Genomic DNA, 20,056 nt, shown 5'->3' with positions numbered 1-20,056 from the left:
TGTTCATTTTAAGTTTAAATACTACTCATTACTTTCAGTTAAAAAAAAACTTTTTTATTTAATTTCTGAAAAAGACTCACTTTTATGCCAGCTACTCTCGTCACATTTGGATTCTAGGGCAAAACCCTTACATAAATATATTTTATTTGGTTATTAAATGTGGGCACAGGTAACATTCTTTCAATTTACAAAAATAGTAAACAAACGTCCTTTTCGACAATAATAATGAGTCCCAACCTTCCCTAGTTGAAACTCTGAACTTTATCAAATGTATGGATTTTTTTTATAGTAAACATTTCTCATCAAGCTGCAGTTTAGCTACTTTTTGATATCTTGAAAGGGGGCTAGGAAAATACTATTGGGTGGGGGACTTACAGATTTGACCTGAGAAAGTATTTTTACATGCGTCCCAAACCTATTTTTTCACCTTTTAAATAAATAAGTGCGAAATCCTCTATTCTCAATTGTGACCTGAATATCAAATTCTTGATCTAAAGCACTAAAATTCTCAGACGGCAAATAGTGGTAAATTTTTTAAAAGCTTTTCTTTGAAAAACTACTTCTAAAGTCAAATACTTGCATGGCAAAATAAATTGGAGATGAATGATTTCTAACATCGATATAGAATGCGTGGGGTGGAATGAGTTAAATTTAAGTGGGGGGGGGGTATGTTCATATTAGGGTCAGGTTATTTGGAAAAACTAAAATATTCTGTTGGAAGAAATTTGATGATATGTTTGTGGGCGTGAGCTACAAGAATCTCAAGTGCAAAATATGTGTGAAGAATGGATTTCCTTTAGTATATTATAGCAAAAAAAAACGCGGGTTTACGGTCCGAGATATTTGCTAATTCAAGTTTTTCTACCTTACTGGGGCTGAGAAAGTTTAAATTTCACATAGAGGAAAGAGGTTTACATATCATTTGCCATCAATAGTCCGATATCAAATCGGGGCGAGTTAAATTTAAGTGAGGGATGTCTTGAAAATAATTTGTAGTTTTCACTACATGGAAAAATAAAATTTAGTTTCTTTTAAGGAAAAACTTAACCAATGCCTCCTCCAAAAAGGGCAAGGGCAGCAGCTGCAACGATTACAGCTCTGCAAAGTCTGGAGACGGTAAGCAATGTGAAGGTTCGAGGCCTTCTATCCTCCCCCAGCCCCATAGAAGTACACCTGCTTGATCTTTTAGGCCCTCACACAAAGGAACGATGCACCCCTTTGACTCCCAAGCCCATGGCACTCAATCTATGGGGTCTTCTATGCCCAACATGTAAGATGGAGCTGTCAATCTTAATATAAATGTAAATTTATTGATATTTATCAAAAAACTTACCGTTTTTTCTAGCTAATATGTATTCATCTTCAGACTAATACTTTAATTTTATGATATACCGCCAGGCAAGAACCTGAGATAGTAAGACACTGAGATAGCCCTTGTTTGACATCTCTGAGAGGGGGGCTTAAAGCTATTGTTCCATTCTAAGAACAATCCATCCTTTTCACGCTTTGAAAGGAATTTCGCTAAGAAACTAAATTTTTATGGGAACTATTAAGAATATTGATGCTGTCTTTCATCTTCAAAAAGCAACGCACTCCTTTTAGTTTAAAAAGAGCCCGCTAGTCTAATAGTTTTAAGGACCCCCTTGGTCCTAAAGGAAACGGACTTTTCACCATGCTTTAGCTATGAGTAGTGTTTTGAACATAAGGTGTTTTTTAAGATCCTGCATTCTACTGTTGTCTCTAAGAAGGATATTTGAGGATCGTAATTCAAAGATTAATAATGGGTCTCTTTTTTCAACTTAATAATAAGGGAAAATATCAGGGGCCCTTCGCTATAGTTTTGATTCTAAGTATTTAGATTTTTCTTTTTAAAAAGGAGGGTTTGAGGGTATTACCCAATAGGGTTTTAATAGAAATTATAATACACCATTCTTTTCAGCATAATAACAACCTCTTTTCACAGCTGAAAATCATAAATACTTCAAAGGGAGTAAACGTTTTTCTTCTTTTTCTAGGCCGCAAATGATGATCTCCCAGCATGGATCAAGAATCTAACTACCGATGTCTCTGGGAAAGCAGAAGAAGCAGCAATGAGTGTCGATACCCTCCTCATTAAGGTTTTGTGCAGGAGTGAGCCCTTTTAATATACTTTCTCCCAATTTTGATTTAGATACCACAAAGCGAGGTCAATAGGTTGTAAGATGAACAGTTGCCCACCACTCACAGTAATATGGTGGAACCAAAGCAAAGTGGAAGCGGCTCACCCCTTGTATTGCCCGATTTTTAACTTGCAGATACCACTTCACGCAATATATATGACTTTAGAGCGGAGTTTGGATATCTGTTCAATATTCTTAGAAGTGGTAGTATCCATATGGATCCGGGGGACATAGCACACTCCCATGTGAACAAGACTTGGGTACTTCTTGAAAAACGCATTCGTGACGCAGGGGGTAGCGACAGCGTGAAAGCATCCATTAATGAAAAGACAGGTGATGTGTACTAGCATTACCTACAATTGGAAATGTGGACTTTTCACCAAGACTTGTATAACTTTGAGGGCGTATTTTGGAGTGGATGTGCAGTATTTTTGATAGGGTGTAAAATGACAATGAAAATGGGAGTGGTTCAGTAGTTTTATTTATAGAAAGTCTAGACGTAATTGTTAAAAGAATTTGTTTCTGAGAATTTGCTTTAAGAGGCAGGGGGGAAAGGCTAATTTTAGAAAACATAATCCTGATCTAGACGACTTTAGAGGTGTACAACATTTTCGTTTCGATACAGGCTTAGATTGCTTCAACTATTCAGTCCTCGTTGCAGGGAATAAATCCTCGAAATATGATAGCACTAAGACACATTTGGATAATTTGGCAGTTAATGGAGGTGAAATGGGGGCAGAATTTCCTAAAGTCGATTTTAATTGTTTAAAGGAGCAATATACTGTAACGCTTAAGAGGATAGACATTTTTAGAGGGCGGATGACTATTTAAAAATTGGGGTTTCAGTGTTACAATATGATACAGAGTATGAAGATGGAGAACTCAAAGATAAAAAGGTTTTATATTTAGTAAAGGATCTGTCCATTAAATCGATGAAACACTGAGTATGATTTCTTCACAAGCTTGCCCGTGAACCTGATGCCATTGGACATATTTTTCCTTTTCCATATGTTAGTCAGTTTCTAAGTGAGGGTAAAAATAATTAGAGGGTTGCTTGCTATTATTGTCCAATACGTCTGTGTAGATTTCGTGGAGAATTAAAATTAAAACATCACTTAAGGCATAGCAAGCGTCATGGGCACCAGTCCGTGGGACGGTTTTGGGCAATAATGCAATCTTGCGGCTTGAAAATTTCCAAAATGCTCTCCTACAGAGCGATAAGGTGGAATTAGAAATCAAAATTGATATTGTACGTTGAAAAATATAACTGCTTTAATTCAAGATTCAGATAAAATCAAGTTGATTTATAATCAACTTCCTCATTGATGCTTGTCCAATCGTAGTCCTATTGAAGTTCATCACAGTAACAATACGCTTGACATTTTTCTTAAACAATATTCCAATGAAAATGTTTTGAAGGAAAAATTTGATATTGATGATATAGTTCGAATCAATCGGACAAGTAACGTTTTTGAAAAGAGGAATTAATTGTGGTCCATTGAACTTTTTATAGTGTCAAAAGTTCTAGACACTAAACCTGTAACGTAATGTCTAATGGATATGAAGGATGACGAGATTCTTAGCGGTGTTTATGCTTATGAATTGCAAAAAGTTAGAAATAATGGAATGTATCAAATTAAAAGGATATTAAAGAGTCGTACTCGCAAGAATAAGAGACAGTTGCTTATTCGTTGGCTAGGATACAACTCTTATTTTGAATCTTAGATTGTCGCTGAAGACGTTCACAATGCCCAATGATTTTTATGTGACATTCATGTTCATTGTCTCTGACTCCCTCTATGACGATTTGAATAAAACAAGTGATTTTCAGACCAAATCAACTCGCCAAAAAATTCGAGGGAGAGTGTGAAATTGCTTATTGTTGATTGCATTCTTAAAACTAATCCTGATCCAGATCAGGATTAGGATCCTGGTGCTAAAATCCTGATCCCGATCCTGAGAAAGAATTTTATACATACGATTAAAGTAGGGCCTTTCGAATTCTCTGACCAGGGTTTTGGTGGCAAATTTTGACTCTGATGATTATCATTTTTGCTACTATATCCTACGAGGAATACAAAAATATGCATCAGCTCTGTCTAGCTATCAACAATAAATTGTCCAACATGTCCAACATGTCATTGTGAAAAAATCCAACGATGAAAAATCAAGTGCAGTGGAAGGGTTATCCTATGAAAATTGTGCACTACACAATTTGTTCAGACAAATCACTTTCAACATAAATAGAACGTTGGTGAGCACAAGCAACAATCTTTCAAATCATGCAAGTTATATACAATCCATGTTGATGACACCTATGCTCTATAAGCTATTGGGAGGTATGACTATTGGATATGAATATAAAACGGATACCGACGCTAGCAATATACATACAGATTCACAGACTAATGATTTATACTTGGTTGGAAAAATAAACCATGGGATATTTCATATACGTCAATGGTTGCATGGTTGCCTCACAAAAGTTAAAATTGATATGATGCTACAACTTGCTCCGTCCAATTTTGTATCGCGAAAAGTAGTTGGCATTGCATCTGACGTAACAGTCTCTCTCACCTTGCCAATACTTCATGTACAAAAGCGACAAGTTACGAGTTCTGCTGTTTTCGCAATTAAGAAATCAAAAGTTAGTGGAAATAATATCAAAATGTCACTCCTCATACAATCACAACTCAACAACAAATTGCTATGGGTACACGTACCTACACTGATTCGTCATTAATCAAATGGTGAAATTCCCTCAAAACTTGCTTTAGTTTTTGTAAAAAGTGTTAGTGCCAGTGGATTATGGACAAATTCTTCATATAAATTTGAAACAATTGGACTTTCATTTCTTGTGTGTTGTAAAGTATACGGAATTCCACTCTACAGTGAATCCTTTGATAAATACTACAGGACCTCATATGAATTGACAATCAAATCCCTAGATCAAGATTCACAATTATTTAAACCGAAGAAATGTTTGCAAAAACTATTGAATATGTCTGGTACTCAAGATATGACTATTGACCGAACGGGCACACTAAGTTTAGAGGGTACCTTTGCCGAAGCATTGTATGAGAATATTGTTTTAATCTCACTAAACCAATTTGAAACCTATTTGGACGCTACTCCTGATGGCAGTGTTTAATTAGACTTGGCACCAAAAACACAAATCAAATAATGAACGTATTCAATTTGAATCCTTACATGTCCAAATACAAATCTAATTGCATATCCTCGGGTTTTTCTCGAGCATATTGTAAGCGTTAACATTACCCTTGTCATTATTAATAGTAGTCAATCAACTGTAAAGATTGAGCACTGGCTAACCATCTTTGAAACAGCGAAGAATATTATTTTTTTTATCCGCTTGGCATACCACAGGTAGAAAATATATTATTCGAAATCGGAAGCGAGTACAATATTTATTCACTGAAAACTGTGGTTTTCATACACTATTCTATTTTTTTCCGATGTCGCGGATATACATTCAGTGAACTTCCCAGCATTTACGATGACAATCCTCGATTGAATAATTTTCTAGTTGAGAATACTCTTTCTTACCTGTATGATATAAACATCATCAGTGCCCTATGAGTGAAAAGCTTTAAAAAAAATTGTAAATTCGTTTATAAATAAAACTTGTATGTACAAAACTCTGTGTCCTTTATATTTCTTCTTCCACGTACAGGTAATAATCGCTAATCGGAAGTGACAACAGCTCGTCAGGTTTCAACTCGTATTCATCTTGGTATGCAAAGTCATGGTCACATTTTCTACAATATAATGTAAATTCATTTTTATTATATCTCTTCTAAAGTCATCTATTACTTTTCTGATTCATATTATAAAATTCACGTGTTTTAATTTGGTTATTTGAAGCAATGTTGCACGCAAAATTCTCACATGAAGAATAGCTTTATTTAACAGTCAAATAAAAGCATGCATGTTTATAATTATAGTAGCCTGTATCTTCACCGTGATGAGGACCAGACTCTGTGATTATTCCAGCAATTGAAGCGTAAACTTCTTCTTTCCAATGCAATTTAACTTCTTCCCAATGCAATTTAAAACCAAGATGATAGCACTCTCTTAAAAATAAACTGAAATGACGTTTAGTTTTTTTTTAAGTCACATCAGGGCAAGAATTTTCCCATTGATCATATTTATCATATTGACAATTGGAACATAAGAAATATCTAGTATGAGAGTCAAAAATATCCTCCAGACAAGAATTACAGTCTTTAACTTGCGCTGCGTATCTCCTGTGCAATTTACATGGATTGTATAGTCTACACTTTTCTTTATAATCATCAACAAAAGTGCAATTCTTACAGGATGACCAGCTATCCAATGTATACAAACATATTGACATGTGTAAAACATTTCTATGTAGACTGTCTCACTGCTAAAAAGATTGCAATTGCCTGGGGAAAATGAAAGTCTTCCAGGCGGAGGAGCAATCGAGTTGCGTCACACAATAAATCAATTAAACCTGTTCAGACAGGATTTTTTTAAGGTCGACTTATTTCTTGAAAATGTCTGTCTAGATAGTGGTCAAAAGCAATATTACAATATTGTTTTGCTTTGTTTCAATTAATATATCGACAAATTGAGTAAATGCATCTGGGCCACGACGTAAAAGTTTCATGCAATAGTCCAAAGATGGAGAGTCATTTCTCAATATATTGTTGAGCATTCTCTGAGCTCCTTTGAAGACATAACTATAGAAAATCATTATCTAGAATTAAACATTTTTCCAAAGTCACTAGATTCCTTAAGTTTTTTTTGTTCCTCAAATCCAGTCATTTTTATTCCTGACACTTTCACCACCGATTACACTTTAACGATAGATTAACGATTAACGATTCAACTTTAACGATAGATTAACGATTAACGATTCAAACCGTTGTCTTCAATATATTACTAATGTATTTAATCCTTCTTTTAATCAAGGTATATGCATAACATTCATGTTTGCTACAAAGCATGACTGTTCTTCCGACTTGAATTTGCTTAATAATAAATATATCGTGGCAACATTTCATCCCATTCTAGGGTTAGTCGGCAACCTCTTGTAATTTCTATTGCGACATTTAGTGCCCTATGTTTAATATCACCATTGTTAACACCTTCAATATCCAATAGAGTAAAAGCATCCATTACCAAATAATAATATTCTTGATATTGTCAAACTGGGCTCATTTTCAATACTGAAGCAAAGTCGCGCAAGACTGCGTTAACTTTAACTCCAATTACATAATGGATACCTGCATCTCTTAGAAAACATTCCCTATGACGTAACAAACATCTGTTAGCTGCCGTGGAATGACTGGATAGGGGTGTCATAGAATCCAGGGATAGGACTGCTTTTAAAAGCAGGGATAGGGCTGCCTTTGAAATTGTTGAGGCCTCACTACTGACGCCATAACATCAATCTATATATATAAAAATAAGTTGTCTGTGTGTGGATCTGTGGATGGATCAGGTGACGTCACCTGAAAAAACTGGATCAGGTGACGTCAAAACTGAAAAAACTAAAAAAAGGCAAAAACTACAAAAAAAACTAAAAACTAATAAAAAAAATAAAAAAGCTAAAAAACTAAAAAAACTAAAAAAAGGCAAAAACTACAAAAAAAACTAAAAACTAATAAAAAAGCTAAAAAACTAAAAAAACTAAAAAAAGGCAAAAACTACAAAAAAAAACTAAAAACTAATAAAAAAAATAAAAAAGCTAAAAAACTAAAAAAACTAAAAAAACTAAAAAAAGGTAAAAAACTAAAAAAACTAAAAACTAAATAAAACTAAAAAAAAGGAAAAAACTGAAAAATAAGCTAAAATAAAGGTAAAAACCAATAAAAAACTAAAAAAAAAACTGAAAAAACTAAAAAAAGGCAAAAACTACAAAAAAAACTAAAAACTAATAAAAAAAGTAAAAAAGCTAAAAAACTAAAAAAACTAAAAAACTAAAAAAAGGTAAAAAACTAAAAAAAATAAAAATAAAAAAAAACTAAAAAAAGGAAAAAACTGAAAAATAAGCTAAAATAAAGGTAAAAACCAATAAAAAACTAAAAAGAAAAAAAGGAAAAAACTAAAAAAATTTTCATCTAAAAAACTAAAAAAAACTAAAAAAGGTAAAAACTAAAAGAACTAAAAAAGAAAAAAATAAATGACGACACTCGAAGAGAAAGCGACCAGGACAAAAGGAATGTTCGATTAGCAATCAACAAAGCACCGGGACACAGGGAGTATAAATGAAAAAAGCTAAAAAACTAAAAAAACTAAAAAAAGGCAAAAACTACAAAAAATCACCATCAACAAAGCTCAAGGGCAATCATTAGAATCATGAGGTATAGATTTGAATACAGATTGTTTTCCCATGGACCATTATATGTTGCATGTTCAAGAGTCTGTAAACCTGACAATCTATTTATATGCAAAGACAATGGGACAGCAAAGAATGTTGTATATTCGCAAGTTTTACGTAGTTAAAACCATATATATATATATATATATATATATATATATATATATATATATATATATATATATATATATATATATATATATATATATATATATATATATATATATATATATCTATATTCACAGGTGGGACATAGGGACACAACTACAATGGCGCGTAACTATTATGGCGCGTAACGACTTACGCGCGCGGGGGGGGCTTGGGGGGGGGCGCGAAGCGCCACCCCAACAGCTAGTACATTATATTATGTTAAAAGATAAACTGTACTAAAAATCAGTAAAGAAAAGCCTGCCACGTAGCCATGCCGGGGCCTGGCCTCGAAATTGGCTACATAGTTTTTTTCCTAAAACAAGCATATTAACATTTCAGGCCACAAAAACGATCTAAATAGGTCACAATTTTAAAGAAGAATTTGTATTTTTCCCAGGGTTGTTGTATTTAACCTGTAGTATTTTCATGAAATCAAGTTAAGGCTCAAATTGTCTGCTGTTAGAAGGAGAGTAACAATGGCAATCCATATATAGAAGGCTGTCGCGTGCCGAATTCCTGGGCCTGGCGGCTTAAATTTTCTGCGGTTAGAGGACAAGCGACTCCAGGAATCAAGATATAGAATCCTGCAGCGTGCCAGGACCTTGCGTTGGTGAAAAACTAATACTACCATTATCATTCGTCGGATCAACGCTCTACTTTTCTGAACATTTTGAAGAAGCCTTAGCTATTGTCCGTCGTCTTTGACCCCCTGATTTCTTTATTATTGTGACATGCAATCCTGATTGACCGGAATTTAAGGAACAATTCATATTTTCCCCAGGGTGGTTGTAACGAGCCTAGGGTCCGTTCTGACATAAGGAATAGGCTCACGTCTGCGGTTAGAAGACAAGTGACGATGAAAATCCATACATAGAAGCATGCCGCGTACCGAATGGCTAGACCCAGTGGCTAATACTATATATATGCATAAATGTACATATATATATATATATATATATATATATATATATATATATATATATATATATATATATATATATATATATTATATATATATATATATATATATATATATATTTCTTCTCCTTCTTATGTCCAACATAATCAGTAAATAATAATATTAATAATAATAATATATAATATAATAATAATAATAATAATACAATAATAATAATAGTAATAATAATAATAATAATAATAATAATAATAATAATAATAATAATAATAATAATAATAATAATAATAATAATAATAAGTAAATAAGTAAAAGTGACCATAGAAATTGAAAATAGGGAAAATTACAAAAAAAGGGACAAGATGTAAAAATTGGGAAGTAAATTGAAAATAGGCATACGGTCATTTGATAAACCATCGTTACCATAACGCAATCATAAATAATATCCATTGTGATACTAAAAGGGATCCTTTGTCAAAATGTAGATAGCTTATTAGAGTCTTTCGCCCAAAATAGATGCACGGTGATTAACATTGTATCTCCAATGACCTAGAGATATATGGTTTCCCCTTGATGAGTAAGCATTTATTCTGCAAAGATATTTATAATGTACATTACTGGGGAAACTATGAGCGGAAAGCTGGGAAAGTAAAATTATAAAAGGTATACATGACGAAAGGAACGTGCACGGTGTTTTCAAAACCGTTAGGTCAAAAGTGGAGTTTTTATTTTATTTTTGTTTTTTTCCAACATCTAAGAAGTTCGGAAGCAGCGAAGTTTGAAGAGGAAGGACCTGGAACATTAGAGGTTCGTAGAGGGTGTGTTAGAGGGAGAAGGAAGGAGGGAAAATGACGAGCAACATTGGGCAATAAATATTCATTTCATTGTGAATTTAACTATGCTGAATCAAGAGGCTATCTCACAATTTCGGTCGGATATCTTTGGGGAAGAAAAGACGTGGGACAGGGGCCAGTTGTGTTCCAATCTTTTCAGTCACTTAAATAACTGACTAGAATTTCGGATTTCCGTTCGAATGAGGCCTCTCTGGATCTCCTAGGACCATTGGTTCGATGAATAAACACGCATCCGTGAGTTTTCTTCTGGGAAAAAATAACAAAATTCCATGTTTTCTAGATCTCGAAACCTCTACAGGAGGATTCTCTGATATGCGGAACCTAATGATTTGATTTTCATTAATATCATTTAGCTTTATTCACTTAACTTTATAAATGGAGTTTTTACCCCCACCCCTTTCTTTTCAAAAATCGGACAAATATTCTCAGGCACGTAGCTTCCACTGTAGAAAATTAAATTTAATTCAATTCTATACATTTAAAATCAGCATAAAAAAACATTTTATTACATATATTAATATCATAATTCCTTTTTTTAGAGTTTCGTTGACTATTGGACCGAGTTACACCTTTCTTACAGATCAGTACCATGAACTGTTTGATAAACTGGTTTATATAACAATTTTTCCAAATTTTTAACTTTTCGTTTTCACAACTTCAGTTTAACAATATTTTACAACAACTTGTTTGAATCACTGATTAAGGGGTTCCGGGATGACGAACGGGACGCTCAGAGAGAAATTACAGACCGGGACACAAATGACGACCGGGACACAGGGACATAACTACAACTGGTACGCCGGGGGGGCACAGGGGGATACGTAAATGACGACGGGGACACAGGGAATACTCGATTAGCAATCACCATCAACAAAGCTCAAGGGCAATCATTAGAAAAATGCGGAGCATATCTGAATACGGACTGTTTTCCCATGGACAATTATATGTTGCATGTTCAAGAGTCGGTAAACCTGACAATCTATTTATATGCACAAACAATGGGACAGGGAAGAATGTTGTATATTCACGGGTTTTACGTTGTTATATATATATATATATATATATATATATATATATATATATATATATATATATATATATATATATATATATATATATATATATATATATATATATATATATATATATGTATATATATATATATATATATATATATATATATACCTATTCATATTCACAGGTGGGACATAGGGACACAACTACAATGGTGCGTAACTAATATGACGCGTAACTACTTATGCGCGGGGGGGGGGGGCTTGGGGGGTGCGAAGCACCCCCACCAACTAGGTGTTGGTTTGGCGCGAAGCGCCATGTTAACAGCTATTTTATATATATATATATATATATATATATATATATATATATATATATATATATATATATATATATATATATATATATATATATTTATATATCACCAAGTGATTGCCATAAAACTCTTTTCTGCTTTTCTACTAATAGACGAACTTCATCACTGCGTTGCATTATTGTTTATAGTCACTCCGTAGCCCCTTGCATGAAGTCAAATTTACCTGTAACTGTTTGCGTGTAACTCAACAGAATTCAGCCCAACGCCTATCAATGCAACCTTTTTAGTTCAATGCTGGTTCATTTCAACCCCCATTCAACTCAATATTCATTTAAATCAGCCCCATATTAACCCAGCCATATGCAAATCAACCAAATGGGACTCTAAGCCACTTAACTTACCCCATTGAACTCAACCCTCTCCAAGTCAATCCCTTCAAATCAACGTATTTATCTCAGTCGTCCCCGGTACAAGTCAACCCTCATTGAACTCAACCCCATTAGTTCCATCTCGCACCAACGTAAGTCTCCATTCAATTTAACCACCATTCAATTCAGCCACCATTTGACCAAACACTAATTAAATCGGCCCATTTCAACTAAATCGCATTCAACTAAACCCCATAAACTAATTTTTTTTTTCTTGAGCACATTTAAGCACTTGTTTACATCAATCTATTGTTGACTTTTTATTTTAATACGATGTGGGATGTAATCTTTAGTTTAGGACTACAGAATTGTGAAGGAAAATTGAGAGTCAAAGATTACAGGAAAATTGAAGGAAGGAAGAAACCAAAGATTACAGGCTTAAATAATTCTGCTACAAAAAGATTTTATAAAATTGCAATGGTAGCGGTTATTAAACTTAGAAAAAGCTTTGAATGTTAAATCAGTCATCTTTTTTATTTCGAACTTACAGGTCAAGTATGCAATATAGTGGTGGAAATAAAATTCTAGTTCGGAAAATTTTGAATGGTTACCCATTTGAACGCCTCTGTGATGTTTCATTGACCCGGGGATAAGAAGTGCTTGGGGAAAAAAACAAGAAAGAAAAAAAAGACTTGTCATAGTTTCAAGCTCTTCTAAGTTCCCAAAAATTTGTTTTGGTGATTGTAAACACCTGTTAAATGCTTTTGACCACGGAGATTTTTAGGTTGTTCATAGTTCTAAGACTATACACTCCAGAAATGACACTAAAAAATTTTTCACTAGTCACACTCCATGATAGAGAAGAAATCTCCAAAGTATAATTTTTTGAAGCCTGCTAGCGCTTGGGCTATAACTGGTATCGATCTAAAATTTCTTAATTAACTACTCCTTGGCTTAAGGTATATCTCTGCCCAATTACTTTTGAATACAGAAAACAACCGTTAAATTATCTTTTTTTAGCCAAGGTACGTCGTATGGAAGGTGTACTAGAAACTTCTGAGGGGGCTCTTTCCATTGGAAATGAAAAATTATATAGCCATTTTTAAGAGTAAAAGTGATTGGAGGACAAACAGCCCCCCCCCCCGCCGCAGCACTTATTCGCAGAAAGACATTGGAAAAATTTCTGGAGTAGCCATTTTGTTCAGCATAGTTGAAAGGTCCAATAACTACGCCTCTTGGTGACAGTAATCTGGCAGATGGTATTTGAGGCGCCGAGGGCCCACTTTGTGTCTTGAATTGTAGAGACAAAATGTTTTGTTGGTGAATTTACTTATTTTTGTTTCCCCCATTTTTATTTCTGGCCAAAGAGCCTTACGTGGAAGACCATGTTTACGTGTTTTTGTTGTAATTTTATAAAAAAAATAAATTAATTATAAACTCACAAGGCGCAAAGTGCCTATATTTCTGCAAAAGAAGTCCATTGGTCCACTTTTTGTCCTGAATTATGCTGACTGAAAAATTTTGTATGACTGCCCCTTTTATTTCTCAGTGTTGTTATTTTTATTTTAGTTTTGTTATTTTTGGCGTGAAGTTATGAATATATATATATCAGATTGTAAAGATGAAAACAAACATCACAAACAATCCAATGTGTTTCCCAGGTGGTTGTTAAAAGATGATTGTTGTGAACAAGTCTTATCTACGTTTATCTACTAAAAATGTAGATGGGGGCAAGGAGACAATTTGGAAGGACCTAGTATTGCTTTTGCTGTCCAATAACAGAAAATTAAAAATCTTGAGCCACTCCGGTTCAACCGAGATGCGACATTTTCCTATCATAGAGTAAGACACACAAATAGGTGGTAGGTAGGTTAAAGGATAGGATATACCTTCAACTGCTTTTCCACCCTTTTCTTTCCTTCCTTCTACCCTTTTTCTGGCTGTCTTTTATCTGTAAAGTCGGTGTGGGAGTGGTGGCGGTCTGTTGAAGTGTCCAAGGGCCCATTTTGTGGCCTAATAATATAGACCGAAAATTCTTGCAATGGTTACATTTCAAAAAGATCTAAAATACCTACCTTTCGGTCAAAATTTGTTGTGGGACGGGTAGCGGTGGGGCAATGATCCCACCTTGTGGCTTTATTTCTTATGATGAATCAAGAAAGGACTTATCTTTTTTGCACAGAGTAATCATCCATTTATTCCTATGTATGCCAACACAATGAAGTTGTCAGGCCCTCAAAATTTTCAAAATAGTGCATATCAAGAACAATTTTTCGTGTTTTATATGGAAAAAAAATGAAAAAAAAAATCAACTGTTCTTCAAGGGCTATTTATCACTATTTTGAAAATAGGGCTATTTCACTATTCACTAAAAAGGGAAGTTTAAATTATTTTTCGCTTAGGTCAAAATTTAATTTTCATCCCGTGGGGCTGATTTCCTAATGTCGGTACTTTCTAATGTCTACTAGAGTAAAGTACCTAGTCTACCTAGCTGTCCCCTCCTCAGTCACTCCTCAGGTGAAATTTGACTTTTGCTCACAATTTTTCTAGAAAGACTGTTCAAACAGTTCGTGGTAACGAACAGTAACGAACTGTGGTAACTGTGACCCGGCTCAATTGTAAACAAAACTCTAAAAAACGGAATTTTGATGCTAAAAGATACATCGAAAGAATTGGATTTTCATGCTGATTTTAAATATATAAGTGTCATCAAATTTAGTCTTTGTGAGTCTGAGAAAATTTGCCTTATTTTGGAAAATAGGGAAAAACTCCCTCTAAAAGTCATAGAATCTTAACGAAAATCACACCATCGTAATCAGAATATCAGAGAACCATATTGCAAAAATTTCAAGCTCCTATACTACAAAAGTGTGGAATTTCGTAATTTTTTTGCCAGAATACAGATCACGGGTGCGTGTTAATTTGTTTTTCTTTTGTTTTTTTTGTTTGTTTTTTTCCCGAGGGGTCATCGTATCGACCAGGTGGTCCTAGAACGTCGCAAGAGGGCTCATTCTAACAGAAATGAAAAGTTCTAGTGCCCTTTTTAAGTGACCAAAAATTGGAGGGCACCTAGGCCCCCTCCCATACTCATTTTTTCCCAAAGTCAACGGATCAAAATTTTGAGATAGCCATTTTGTTCAGCATAGTCAAAAATCATAATAACTATGCCTCTGGGGATGACTTACTCCCCCACAGTCCCCGAGGGAGGGGCTGCAAGTTACAAACTTTGACCGTTGTTTACATACAGTAATGGTTATTGGGAAGTGTACAGATGTTTTCAGGAGGATTTTTTAGTTTCAGGGGGGTGAGGTGAGGGGGCTAATGAAAAGGGTGCCGCAGGATTTTCTAGCATTACTATAAAAAAAAAAAACAATGAAAAAACAAACATGAAAAAGTTTTTCAATTGAAAGCAAGGAGTAGCATTAAAACTTAAAACGAAAAGAGATTATTACGCATATGAGGGGTTCTTCTCCTCCTGAATACCTCGCTCTTTATGCTAAAATATCTTTAGTAATTTCAACTATTTATTCTACGGCCTTTCTGATTCAGGGGTCATTCTTAAAGAATTGGGACAAAACTTAAGCTTTAGCGTAAAGAGCGAGGTACTAACGAGGGGACAAACCCCCTCATATACATAGTAAAAATCTAAGAATATAGAAGTTTGTTACGTAAGTTAATTCTTAAGCTACGTATATTTTTTATTAATAAAACCATTCTTAAAAAATTAAAAGTTCTAGTTGCTTTTTTAAGTAACCGAAAAATTGAAGGGCAACTAGGCCTCCTTCCCCACCACTTATTCCTCAAAATCGTCTGATCAAAACTAAGAGAAAGCCATTTAGCCAAAAAAAAGAATTAATATGCAAATTTCATTTTAACAATTTCTGTGCGGAGAGCCAAAATCAAACATGCATTAATTCAAAAACGTTCAGAAATTAAATAAAAAAGCTAGTTTTTTTCAACTGAAAGTAAGAAGCGACATTAAAACTGAAAACGAACAGAAATTACTCCGTGTATGAAAGGGGCTGTTCCCTTCTCAATGCCTCGCTCTTTACGCTAAATTTTTTCACTGTTTAATAAAGTAGAATTGAGAGAAAAAGTCAAACCTCCCTTCTCAACGCCCCGCTTTAAATTAATTTTTTATTAAATTTAATTAAATTTTAATTAAATCTTAATTAATTAAAAGTTATTTAATTTTATTTAATTTAAAAAAATAATCTCTGGCTAAAATGAGTAATTAAGAATAATTCTACACATAAACCCAAATAGCAATAGATGCTCTAGATTTACATACAATTAGGCCTAATCGGGGTTAATAAACGTTTATATTGCGAAATAACTAAAAAATAAAATAAACCTTACTAACCGCAATGACGTTGAAATGACGCTCAAAACAACTCTGAATCAAATTTGTTTGTCATCTTTACATTTTTATTATTTGATTTTTAACCTTCATTAAATTCCAATACATACAGTTTATAACTGTAGTTTATACCACACCCAGTAGTGTATACCACTGTAAAGTTCACAACCACGCACTGCAAGCATTTTAGTGGTTCCTGATGTTCTAAACCACAGTCTTTTTTTTCTGATAAGATATATTGAAAAAGAGAAATAAGCTTATTACGAAGAGTAGCCCTGATTTATTATCTAATATGAGAGAAAGGGGTAAGTAAACACCAGAATACAATAGTAAAAATTCAGGTACTAAACATGGCTATCGGATAACTTTTTTTCTTATTATTTGAATTACCAGAGGAAAGAGTTATCTAAATTTTATTTGGTTGTGTGGTATAACACTCTCCTCAAATTACTTCTTTGTGGCGAGTTTTTCGCTTGTTTTATTCCTATGTCTTCTAAAGGTCCATCTTGATTAGGGAGTGGGGCCGCTATCTCTACTTCATTTAAATCCCAGGTGATTGATAGTACAATTGTTTGGCTTGGAATAACTCAATACCATTCTATTTCTAGTTTGGTGGCTGGAAACTCTACCTAATATTAAAGAAAACTAAAAATCGCGTATACTGAGACTGACACGAATCGTGATCATTGGAATAGTGGAGTCACGCGAGAATTCATCGGACATTTTGTGACCTGGCTATATTTTCGTGTCTGGGCTATACAATTGTTTCGCGAAAGTGATCTTGTCCAGTTCGTTTTTGTAATTTCCGACTTTTCTTTATTCTTTATTTGCCACACTCTTAGAATAGAAAAATCAACGCTCATTTTGGAAATATTGATATGCCTGTTTTGTATCCACACCAACGTAGACTTACTTCTGATTCCTGCATAAGACTGGTCCACATTATTGCCTTATTCGGTCGCTTGATATTGTTTAATTCTGTTGTAGCGGTTGCTAAGTAACTTTCATGTCATTAATTGGTCATTTTTGCGATGCGGTTTTTCTTATATTTTCTCTATATCTTAATCTACTGTCTTCAGTTATTTAAGTGGGTTAACCCTTTATCAAACCTCATAAAAAAGCCACATGGGATGTAAAGGAGGGGAAAAATACACGTGCTATTTAAAAACTACCGTAACTGCTGTTTAAATAAAACGCTTATCCCCCCCCACCTCCTACACAGTCCGCCTTTGTTATGGTTAGTGGTCATGCATCTAATTTCTTTTTTTACCGGTTTTTCTCAACTCTCTGACTTGTATTTTGTTATATTGTTAAATCAGGGAGTCATGTTTCGACCACCTCAAAATGTTCAATTACTTCCAACTTTTGTCAGCACATGCATTTCCGATGTCAGTGCAATAAAACAGCATCAATTTCCTTCCTTTTATATACCCCTCCTGGTACAAATAACACAACATTAACGGGTGATTTGGCATCAAACAGTTCGTGGTAACGAACTGTAGTAAGGAGCGACCCGGCTCAATAGTAAACGAAACTCTAAAAAACAGAATTTTGGTTCTAATCGATACACCAAAAGAATCAGATTTTTATGCTGATTTTAAATATATAAGTTTCATTAAATTTAGTCTTACTCAACAAAAGTTACGAGTCTGAGAAAATTTGCCTTGTTTTGGAAAATAGGGGAAAACACCCTCTAAAAGTTATTGGATCTTAACGATCACACCATCGCATTCAGCGTTTTAGAGAACCCTACTGTAGAAGTTTCAAGCTCATATCTACAAAAATGTGGAACTTGGTGTTTTTTGCCAAAAGACCGATCACGGGTGCCTGTTTATTTGTTTGTTTGTTTGTTTTTTCCCCAGGGGTGATCGTATCGACCAACTGATCCTATATTGTCGCGCGAGGGCTCATTCTAACGGAAATTAAAAGTTCTAGTGCCCTTTTTAAGTGACCAAACAAATTGGAGGGCACCTAGGTCCCCTTCAACGCTCATTTTTTCCCAAAGTCAACGGATCAAATTTTTTAGATAGCCATTCTATTCAGCATAGTCGAAAAACATAATAACTATGTCTTTGGGGCTAACTTACTCCCCCAAAGTCCCCGGGGGAGGGGCTTCAAGTTACAAACTTTACCCAACGTTTACCTACAGTAGTGGTTATTTGGAAGTGTACAGACCTTTTCAGGGAGATTTTTCGGTTGGGGAGGGGTGGTTGAGGGGATGGGGCTACGTAGGAGGATCTTCCCTTGGAGGAATTTGTCATGGAAGAAGAGAAATTCCATGAAGGGGGCGCAGGATCTTCTAGCACTATTAAAAAAAAACAATGAAAAAAAAATTGACAAAGTTTTTTCCATTGAAAGTAAGGATCAGCATTAAAACTTAAAACGAACAAAGATTATTATGCATATGGGGGTTCATCTCTTCCTAAATACCTCGCTCTTTATGCTAAAGTATTTTTAGTAATTTCAACTGTTTATTCTACAGCCTTTGTGATTCAGGGGTCAATCTAAAAGAATTGGGACAAAATTAAAGCTTTAATGTAAATGTGAGGTATTAACGAGGGGGCAAACCCCCTCATATACATAATAAAAATATACGAATATAGACGTTCGTTACGTAAGTTAATTTGTAAGTTACCAATATTTTTTACTAATAAAAACGTTCGTTCAAAATCAAAAATTTTAGTTGCCTTTTTAAGTAACCGAAAAATTGGAGGGCAACAAGGCTTCTTCCTCCACCCTTTTCCTCAAAATCGTCTGATCAAAACTAAGAGAAAGCCATTTGGCAAAAAAAAATTAATACGCAAATTTCGTTTTAATTAATCAGTTGCAGAGAGCCAAAATCAAACATGCTTTAATTCAAAAACGTTCAGCGATTAAATAAATAAAAAACAAGTTTTTTAACTGAAAGTAAGGAACGACATTAAAACTTAAAACGAACAGGAATTATTCCGTGTATGAAAGGGGTGTTCCCTCCTCAACGCCCCGCTCTTTACGTTAAAGTTATTCAATGTTTTATAAAGTAGAATTGAGAGAAAGAGTCAAACTTTAGCGTAAAGAGCGGGATGTTGAGGAGGGAACAGCCCCTTTTCATACACGGAGTAATTTCTGTTAGTTTTAAGTTTTTATGTCACTCCTTAGTTTCAGTAAAAAAACTTGTTTTTTTTTATTTAATAAAACACAAGGACCGTTGAAATTGAATAAGAAGTCTTTTTAAGGAACTTTGAGCCTTTAGCGTCTCAAAGCGAACCTCCTTCATACAGGGAATAATTTTTCTTGGTTTAAAGTTTTAGTGTTGCTCCTTACTTTCAGTTGATCTAACTATAAACGGAAATGGCTTGTTATAGTAGATGTTGGCATTTCCATACTCCTTGAAAGGATCTCCTTTTTTGGCTATATATATTCTTTTTTATCATTCTATAAACAACATCTTGGTCTTAATGACGAAATTCAGTAATATAAATATTAAAAGTAATGAAAATATAATAATATTTTCACTCTATTGTTATAATGATAATATTTTGCTCTACAAACATATTAAAAAATAACCTT

At 34.1% G+C, this 20,056-nt stretch overlaps 1 long non-coding RNA gene across 1 annotated transcript in view; it reads right to left on the bottom strand.

Moving 5' to 3' along the window:
* The window catches only part of LOC136041335 (uncharacterized), a 61,360-nt gene extending 44,669 nt beyond the window's left edge, over window positions 1–16,691 (bottom strand). Inside the window, exon 1 of the long non-coding RNA XR_010621005.1 lies at window positions 16,511–16,691. This is a non-coding gene — a long non-coding RNA (uncharacterized LOC136041335). The remainder of the gene's footprint in view (window positions 1–16,510) is intronic.
* Between the last annotated feature and the right edge of the window lie 3,365 nt (window positions 16,692–20,056).

This window comes from Artemia franciscana, unplaced genomic scaffold, assembly GCF_032884065.1.
Source record: "Artemia franciscana unplaced genomic scaffold, ASM3288406v1 PGA_scaffold_151, whole genome shotgun sequence".
NCBI lineage: Eukaryota > Metazoa > Arthropoda > Branchiopoda > Anostraca > Artemiidae > Artemia > Artemia franciscana.
The sequence above is the reverse complement of the archived record's forward strand: the minus strand, read 5'-3'. Positions and strand labels throughout refer to the sequence as shown.